The sequence below is a fragment of the Stomoxys calcitrans genome, chromosome 2 (assembly GCF_963082655.1).
Source record: "Stomoxys calcitrans chromosome 2, idStoCalc2.1, whole genome shotgun sequence".
Classification (NCBI taxonomy): Eukaryota; Metazoa; Arthropoda; class Insecta; order Diptera; family Muscidae; genus Stomoxys; species Stomoxys calcitrans.
In genome coordinates this window covers 42,284,914-42,293,518 of record NC_081553.1, presented here as the reverse complement: position 1 = coordinate 42,293,518, position 8,605 = coordinate 42,284,914, and positions in this window count along the sequence as shown.

Below are 8,605 nucleotides of genomic sequence, written 5' to 3'. Positions count from 1 at the left end.
TAGCTAAAAAATCACTCTTTATAAGAGTTCTCGGGATCCGAATCAAATATGCTCCAGACCAGCCCCAATTTAGATATAACTATGGATATAGTAATGGATTAATAATAAAATAGGAAGATTAATGTATCCATGGTGGGGGTATCCAAAGTTCGGAACTTAACACATTTTTACTTGTTTGGTGGTAAACCTTCTGAAGATCTGGGAGCGCCACCGTTGTATTCATTTTCGTATCCGTGCAAGCGGGACATCCCCTTTCTGCGATACCCATCATATCTGATTAGCTTTCTCCTATCCGCCACCTGGTGAGGCGTCCGATAGATGAAGTAGCATGGAAACTCCGTACAGAGTAACTTCTTTCAGTACTCTTCTTCACCTACGACTTTGTTTTTATACGCATTTTTAAAATTTACCATCCTTTAGTCAGCAGGCGTTTTATGACAAAGTTATGGCCTCTTCTTCTTCATCATTTATTTCAATGTATTTGACAAGGATTCCGTGCACACATACATGTTCTACACATTGCGATTGGAGAGTAAACATTTTCTTCTTTAGCAAATTCAGGGTTGTCAAGATGTTGTAAGTATCAAAAAATTTATAGCTTGTGTTTGTTGTTTTACTTTTAAGATTAAGTCTACTATGCTATCAAATCTAAACAAGTACCTACCAATGATGGTGTGATGAAGTTCCATAAGAATTTACCCGATCTACATTGCCATGCCCGCCATGGTGGTAATTTGGTATGTAATAAATTTAAATAATAATTGGTTGCTGAACATTTACCTTGAAATTTTATAAATTAACTCTTAGGAGATTGAGAAATGTTTATACCTTCATATATTATCTGAAATAAACAGAAGCCTTAAAAACTCATATTTATCGTTAAATAAAATATGGAAAGGCATAATAGGTTTCAATGTGTAATCCACCCAAGAATAAAGTTGAGCCATTCAGTTTTTGCCTTGCGTGGTACATAAATTTTCAATTTCTAAAAGAATTTTATGAAAACATAGTCACAACATTTCATTGAGAAACGCCGAGGATTCTTCTCTCATATCAATAAGTGCTGACCGATAAAGTTTGAGCTCAATGATAAGGGACCTCCATTTTATAGCTGAGCCCTAAGGGTTAGTTATCCTCTGAGCTACGGTGGTCCCAATACGCATAATTAGTATAAATATTGGGTTGCCCAAAAAGTAATTGCGGATTTTTCATATAGTCGGCGTTGACAAATTTTTTCACAGCTTGTGACTCTGTAATTGCATTCTTTCTTCTGTCAGTTATCAGCTGTTTTAGCTTGCTTTAGAAAAAAGTGTAAAAAAAGTATATTTGATTAAAGTTCATTCTAAGTTTTATTAAAAATGCATTTACTTTCTTTTAAAAAATCCGCAATTACTTTTTGGGCAACCCAATATTTTTATACCCTCCACCAAAGGATAGGGGGTATACTAGTTTCGTCATTCTGTTTGTAACTACTCGAAATAATCGTCTGAGACCCCATAGAGTATATATATTCTGAATCGTCGCAACATTTTGTGTCGATCTAGCCATGTCCGTCCGTCTGTCCGTCTGTAAATTCCGAAGGGGTAAAGCTAGCCGCTTGAAATCTTGCACAAATACTTCTTATTAGTGTAGGTCGGTTGGTATTGTAAATGGACCATATCGGTCTATGTTTTGATATAGCTGCCATATAAACCGATCTTGGGTCTTGATTTCTTGAGCCTCTAGAGTGCACAATTCTTCGCCGATTAGGATGAAAATTTGCACGACGTGTTTTGTTATGATATCCAACAACTGTGCCAAGTATGGTTCAAATCGGTCCATAACCTGATATAGCTGCCATATAAACCGATCTTGGGTCTTGAATTCTTGAGCCTCTAGAGAGCGCAATTCTTATCCGTTTGGAATGAAATTTTGAACGACGTGTTTTATTATGACATCCAATAATTGTGCCAAGTACGATTCAAATCGGTCCATAACCTGATATAGCTGCCATATAAACCGATCTTGGATCTCGACTTCTTGAGCCTCTAGAGTGCGCAATTCTTATCCGATTGGAATGAAATTTTGCACGACATGTTTTGTTTTGATATCCAATGACTATGCCAAGAATGGCTCAAATCGGTTTATAACCTGATATAGCTGCCATATAAACCGATCTTGGGTCTTGACTTCTTGAGCCTCTAGAGTTCGCAATTCTTATCCGATTTGAATGAAATTTTGCACGAAATAGTTTGTTATGATTTCCAACAACTGTGCCAAATATGGTTCAAATCGGTCCATTAACTAATATAGCTGACTTATAAACCGATCTCGGGTCTTGACTTCTTGAGCCTCTAGAGGGCACAATTCTTATCCGATTTGAATGAATTCTTGCACGAAATATTTTTTTATAATTTCCAACAACTGTGCCAAGTAAGGTTCAAATCGGTTAATAACCTGATATAGCTGTCATATAAACAGATTTGGGGACTTGACTTCTTGAGCTTCTAGAGGGCGCAATTCCTATCCGATTTGTCTGAAATTTTGCAAGACGTATTTTATTCTTACTTTCAACAACTGTTTCTAATAAGGTTCAAATCGGTTCATAACCTGATATAGCTGCCATATAAACCGATCTGGGATCTTGACTTCTTGAGCCTCTAGAGGTCGCAATTATTGTCCGATTTGACTGAAACTTTTTATGACGGATTCTCTCATGACCACCAACAGACGTGTTTATTATGGTTTGAATTGGTCTATAGTCCGATACAGCTCCCATATAAATCCATCTCTCTATTTTACTTCTTGAGCCCCCAAAGGGCGCAATTCTTATTCGAATTGGCTGACATATGCCACAGGTCTCCAACATATAATTTAATTGTGGTCCAAACCGGACCATATCTTGATATCGCTTTAATAGCAGAGCAAATCTTTTCTTATATCCTTGTTTTGCCTAAGAAGAGATGCCGGGAAAAGAACTCGGCAAATGCGGTCCATGGTGGAGGGTATATAAGATAAGGCCCGGCCGAACTTAGCACGCTTTTACTTGTTTAAATTAAGCCTTTTTATATAGCGGGGCTGTTTTGAACATCGGATTTCCCCTTGGCCTAAGATCTTTATTATTACACCTGCAACGATCTCGTTGGATTTCGTTAACAATTGAAAGACTTAAGACACAAACTTCAAAAGCTTGTTTGATACATGAAGTTTGTGTCTTAAGTCTTTCGATTGTTAATGAAATTCTTCAATATCATTGCAGCCCTAATTAGCCACATCAGGCAAAGGAGAAATCTCCTGTGCTCGCAACTGAGTTCTTAATTGAGTTCTTAGGTTGTGTGAAAAAAGCGAAGAAATCACAAAGCATAGCAGTCTGTCAAAACGCGTTCGTCTCTTAAGTCTTTTGTTTAGACATATCATATATGTATCTTATCCATACTCTATTCAAACATTGTAGACAATTTTAACACTTATTTCAACATAAAATAAGCACAACCAAAGTCCAGCATTATCTGATTACTTTCATCATAATAAAATGTTAATTTGTAAGATTTAGCTCTCCATTAATCTCTCGCTATGTACACACAGACAAAAGCAAACACCATTTTGAGGCCAGGGCTGAGAAGCGATAGTAGGACCATAGACCGCAACAATGCTAAAGACAATTTTGTTTGATTTTCAACAAGTTATAGTCTAACTGCCAATTAATATGTGTGTAATTGTAAATATTTATCAAATCAATGAATAATTAAACCTTTCATGACTGCATGCCCAGAATAGCTGAAGATATGGGGTGCTCGCTCATATGCCATAGATGACCCCCCATGATGATAGTTTTCTCCATTAAATGGGTTATTTGGTCGTCCTATCATATCATATGGTATCATACAATTCACTAAATGGAGCTTGAATTACTAACTGACCACATGGTAGTGCGTGGCAAAACTGAATCACACGCCCCCAAACCAACAACGGTATCCATCAGTCGTGGCATCATAGATGACCAACCCGCAACATAATATCCAGCTATCTATATGGCCAGCTAGCTGTACATAATATCCCCGCATATGAGGGATAGACAGACAGATCAATGAACAAAAAACAAAAAAATTATTTAAATTGGAAACATTTAAATTTCCAATTGGAACAATAAATCTAGATTACGTTAGCGCGCAATGATCGAAGCCGAAGAAGAAGAAGAAAACACATAACAAAATTCTCATTAATTATAAAGCATCGGTTGTACAAAGTGTTGAAAACATTGTTGAAGAAAAATGCCAATGCCTGCAGTCATAGTCACCGCCATAGAGATGTGATCGCCAAGAATGTTTACAACACATTTCCATGGATTTATCGCTCAGGGGGGTACATGTGGTGTTTTTTTTTCTTTTCTTTGTTTAAGATTGGTGAGATTTTGTTGCTATTTTGTTAAAGTTTAAGCATTTTTTTCGATTTTTTTTTTATAGAGAAAAGTGAGAGTCATTTTATATTAACCAGCTCTAAGGCTGCAGCTACAGTCTGGCAGGGTTGAATGCATTGGCATGGTGGGGCTGGCTGATATTTCAGAAACAAACAACAAACGTTGTAGGCAAACATGAACAAAGTATGTTGAGTGAGCATCAATTTCCAAGTTTCTTTGTTGCCGTTAGCTTTCGTGTTACAAGGGGCGTGTGATTATGTGTGAGCTATTTGAACTTTTAGTTCAGATTGCATTTTGTTTTTGGAAGGAGGGGGAGGTTATCTTGGTGAAAAACATTACCCAGCTTCTGTCTTCTGCCTTATAGTGTGCTCATCCGAAAACCAAAACGGTTTTTGGTTAAGTTAAGCCATGTTGTCGGTTTCTGTCTGTCTCTCTGTTATTTGGGTTCAAATGCATGATGTGTTTAGGTGCATCAATGACAGTCGAACGAATTTACTTTCGGTTTCATTTCAATTCGTTTTTTTCTTTGTAACAATGGGGGAATTGGGAGTAATAATCAGGAAATTTCGAAAAAAAATTAACATTTACAAAGAGGACGGTATACGCTCTCTACGTTAGCCATCCACTGTGATGATCCGTGAAAAGAGTTTAAAGAGCAAGAGTGTCGTGGGACATATATATCATACTCCTAGATCGGAAATTTTTGTGGAACTTATAACTCCCACAGCTACATCGGAAAAAAAAGGAAAAATCATTACGCATACAGGATGGTAAAGCTACGGTCGGTCTTGGATTTTGTAACCTTCCGCATCGTTTTAAAGTTGGACCACTGTGGAGAAAGGAACAAAGAGAGGGCAGAAGACCTGGATGTTCAGGCTAAACTGCTGGCATCATATAGCTCGATCAATGGGAAGATATGATGCCAGATTAGAGATCTTATTAGTACTACGGAATTCCTGACAGATTTTTCAACGGTACCTCGCGGTGTTTAGCAACTAGACTATCGCTGACTTAGATATACAGGGTGGCTGATGAAAGCCGCTACCAAAAAAAAATGTAATAACTTTTTTTCTATTTAATAATAATAATTTAATAATTAATTTAATTAATTAATTAATTAATTTAATTAATAATAATTTAATAATTAATTTAATAATTTAATTTAACATGAATAAAAGAAAAATGTATTCCATACACCGAAAAAAAAATGTAGCAATATTCATCATTGTAGCAATATTCATCAGCCACCCTGTACATATGTCCATTGTGGAATGGGGCAGATTATAATCCGGACACTCTTTTTCAACCTAACCTGTCCCAACGCAAACGTAACTACTAAAACATGTACAGACGCTACGTACTCAAATACGCGAGATCGCCGACATAGCTAGGTAGAATTAATGAATATCGATGAACAACACACTGTGGCAAATTCCATCCGACTTAGCTGAAATTTTGCAAGAAGTTTCTTGTTATGACTTTAGCTATGTCCGAATATGTATACTTTTAGGGTCGGAAATGGGTATTTCGATGAGTTGCATGCGGAACAATAAAATTAATATATCCCCCCCCCCCCCTTCCCCTCATTGATATGAGAGAGAAGTTTGCCCCTGTTCCTTAGTGGAATGTTCATGGGCAAAATTTGCATACCCCCAGTCCAGTTAGACAATTCTGGCCTTAAGAGAACCCCATAGTGATGAGAGGACTTAGTTACTGAGGAAAATCACAGAAAGAGGTGTGAGGCCCTTTTTCAGGTAGAGGCCCTTAGAAACATAAGTAAGGCCATGTATACGCCCATTTTAGTTTGTTTCACTTCTTCAATTGGAACTCCTGGCTGAAAAGAAAACAGATTCAGATTAAGGAGTCCCACAAAACCTTAACATGCGGCTAAGAAAAGTACTTAACATTCTGTGGCACTACAGACATTGCACGTCTTTTCCCAAAATAGTTCCCACAAGAGTTTAAGGTTTTTGAGCATTTGATTAGAAGTTAACTTTTATTTTGCTCCCAATGTAATGTTGAAATTTTTCAAAGGGTTTTATTTTTGGATTTGTTACTCTTCTTACAATGGCTGCCATTTTAGCATGTTCGATATGATTTTTTATTGTTTTTCCTCACTTGTAATCTTCCTAATGCTGTTATTGTTTTCTGAACTACATACAAGAAAGTTCGCTTACAAATTTGTAACAATTTTTGTTTCTGTTGTTTTTTTTTTTTTTTGTGGCCATCATTTGAAACTCTCCATTTAAACATTTCCCGCTTCATAGTTAATGGCATTTTGCATTTCTTACCTGTATTTCGACTGCAATGTCGGCACATGAGCATCTTCACTTTCATTTGGCGTTTTGCCATGGATGACGTTGTTGCTAATGTAGGGCTACCCTTTTCGGCGGTTATCTGGAAGGGGAGACGCGAACATTTTATGTGTGACCTAAACTATAATTATGGACCAAAGTCTTTGTAAAATGCGGGAAATATGCATAACAATTGACTTTCTTTCGACTGCAATTGAAGCGCGCCTTATAGCAATGGTCCGCATGGCCTGGTGCTATTTCATTGTGAAATGTTCAACAGTCAAATGGCCATAAGTGTGTGAATGTTAGGGTCAATAGTAGGCTATTAAGCCATGAAAATAGTTTGTGTTTAATGGAGTTTAGATAACTGAAACAAATATTAACATTAGTAACCAGCAAATTAGTAACAGCAGCTGCATTGGTAGTGTAAACAAAGAAAATTCCGTGGGATAACATATGCATTAAGATTTTTAGGAAAACAAAAGACTTAAGAAACGAACGTGACATAAAATAAAGTGGAGTATTTTATTGCAAAAAAGGAAAACATATAAAATATGAAAGTTTTGGGCTTCAAAAGTGGGGAAGCAATTATTGGGAATTTTAAATAACTTTTCAAAGGTTTGTCTATAAGCTTTGTGCAGTTGGTTTTCACACTATTTCGAAAGTTTATCGGATACGGACCTGGCTGTGCAAAATCTAATTCTAAAGACTTAAGCAAACAAATTTATGCTATATAAATTCCCAACTTTCCTACACCAAATCGAAATATATGAAACCCTATTACCCTAGTCTTCAATATATCTATAAATGTCTCATCCATAAACTCAACAAGTAACTTCAATTTGCACAACTGTTTATGCATGCTCATCCCTTTGAAAAAATTTAAACAAAACTATTTCCATGAAACACAGCAATGCATTTCTTTTGACACAACTAAGACTAGAATAGGTACAAAGCTTTCAAAGACCGTTACACAAATAAATATGCCACAGAAGGAAAGAAATGAATTTGTGCTAATTTTCAAACAAAGTTTGCAAAGTTTTCAACAAAAGCCAACGTGAACAACACTAACATCATGACCATCATGTTCTTTTTTCGACAACACAGATAATAACAGCAGCGGCACGCATTACAAATAAATGAAGCAATTTTCCACTAAACCCAAGAACACTGGCCATTTAACACACATAGCTCGCACATAGAGGCTCGCTCATACATTTGACGACACGTCCATGTACTGAACATGATGAGCAATCAACAGATCTTGAGTTAAATTATCACTAACCATTTTTTAAATGACATCGACTGTAGTATACCAAAACAAGTAAAAAGTCGTTTAGTTCGGCCAGGTTGAACTTTAGATACCCTCCACCTAGGGTATATATGTAATCCACCTTTCGTCACAATCAGGTGAAAATGCAAAATGTATACCCCCATAGCAGCTATACCGAAATATGGACCAAATTCGGCACGGACATTAAGTGATCTAATAAGAACAAGTCATTGTTCATTTTTGTAGAACAAAATATTGGTCTTTTTGGTAGCTGTATCCAAACATAGACCGATCTGAACCATACACGACGCTAATGTCCAAAAACTTAATGTAAGTCACTGTGTCAAATTTCAGCAAAATTGTATTATAAATGCGCCTTTCATAGGCCCAAAATCTTAAATCGAGAAATCGGTCTATATGGCAGCTATATGCAAAGCTGAACCGATCAGGGCCGAATTGAAGAAGAATGTCGAAGGGCCTAACACAACTCACTATCCCAAATTTCAGCGACATCGGACAATAAAAGCGCCTTTTAAGGGCCCGAAACCTTAAATCGGGAGATCGGTCTATATGGCAACTATATCCCAATGTGAACCGATCTGTGCCATATTGCAGAAATATATCGAAGAGCCTAACACAACT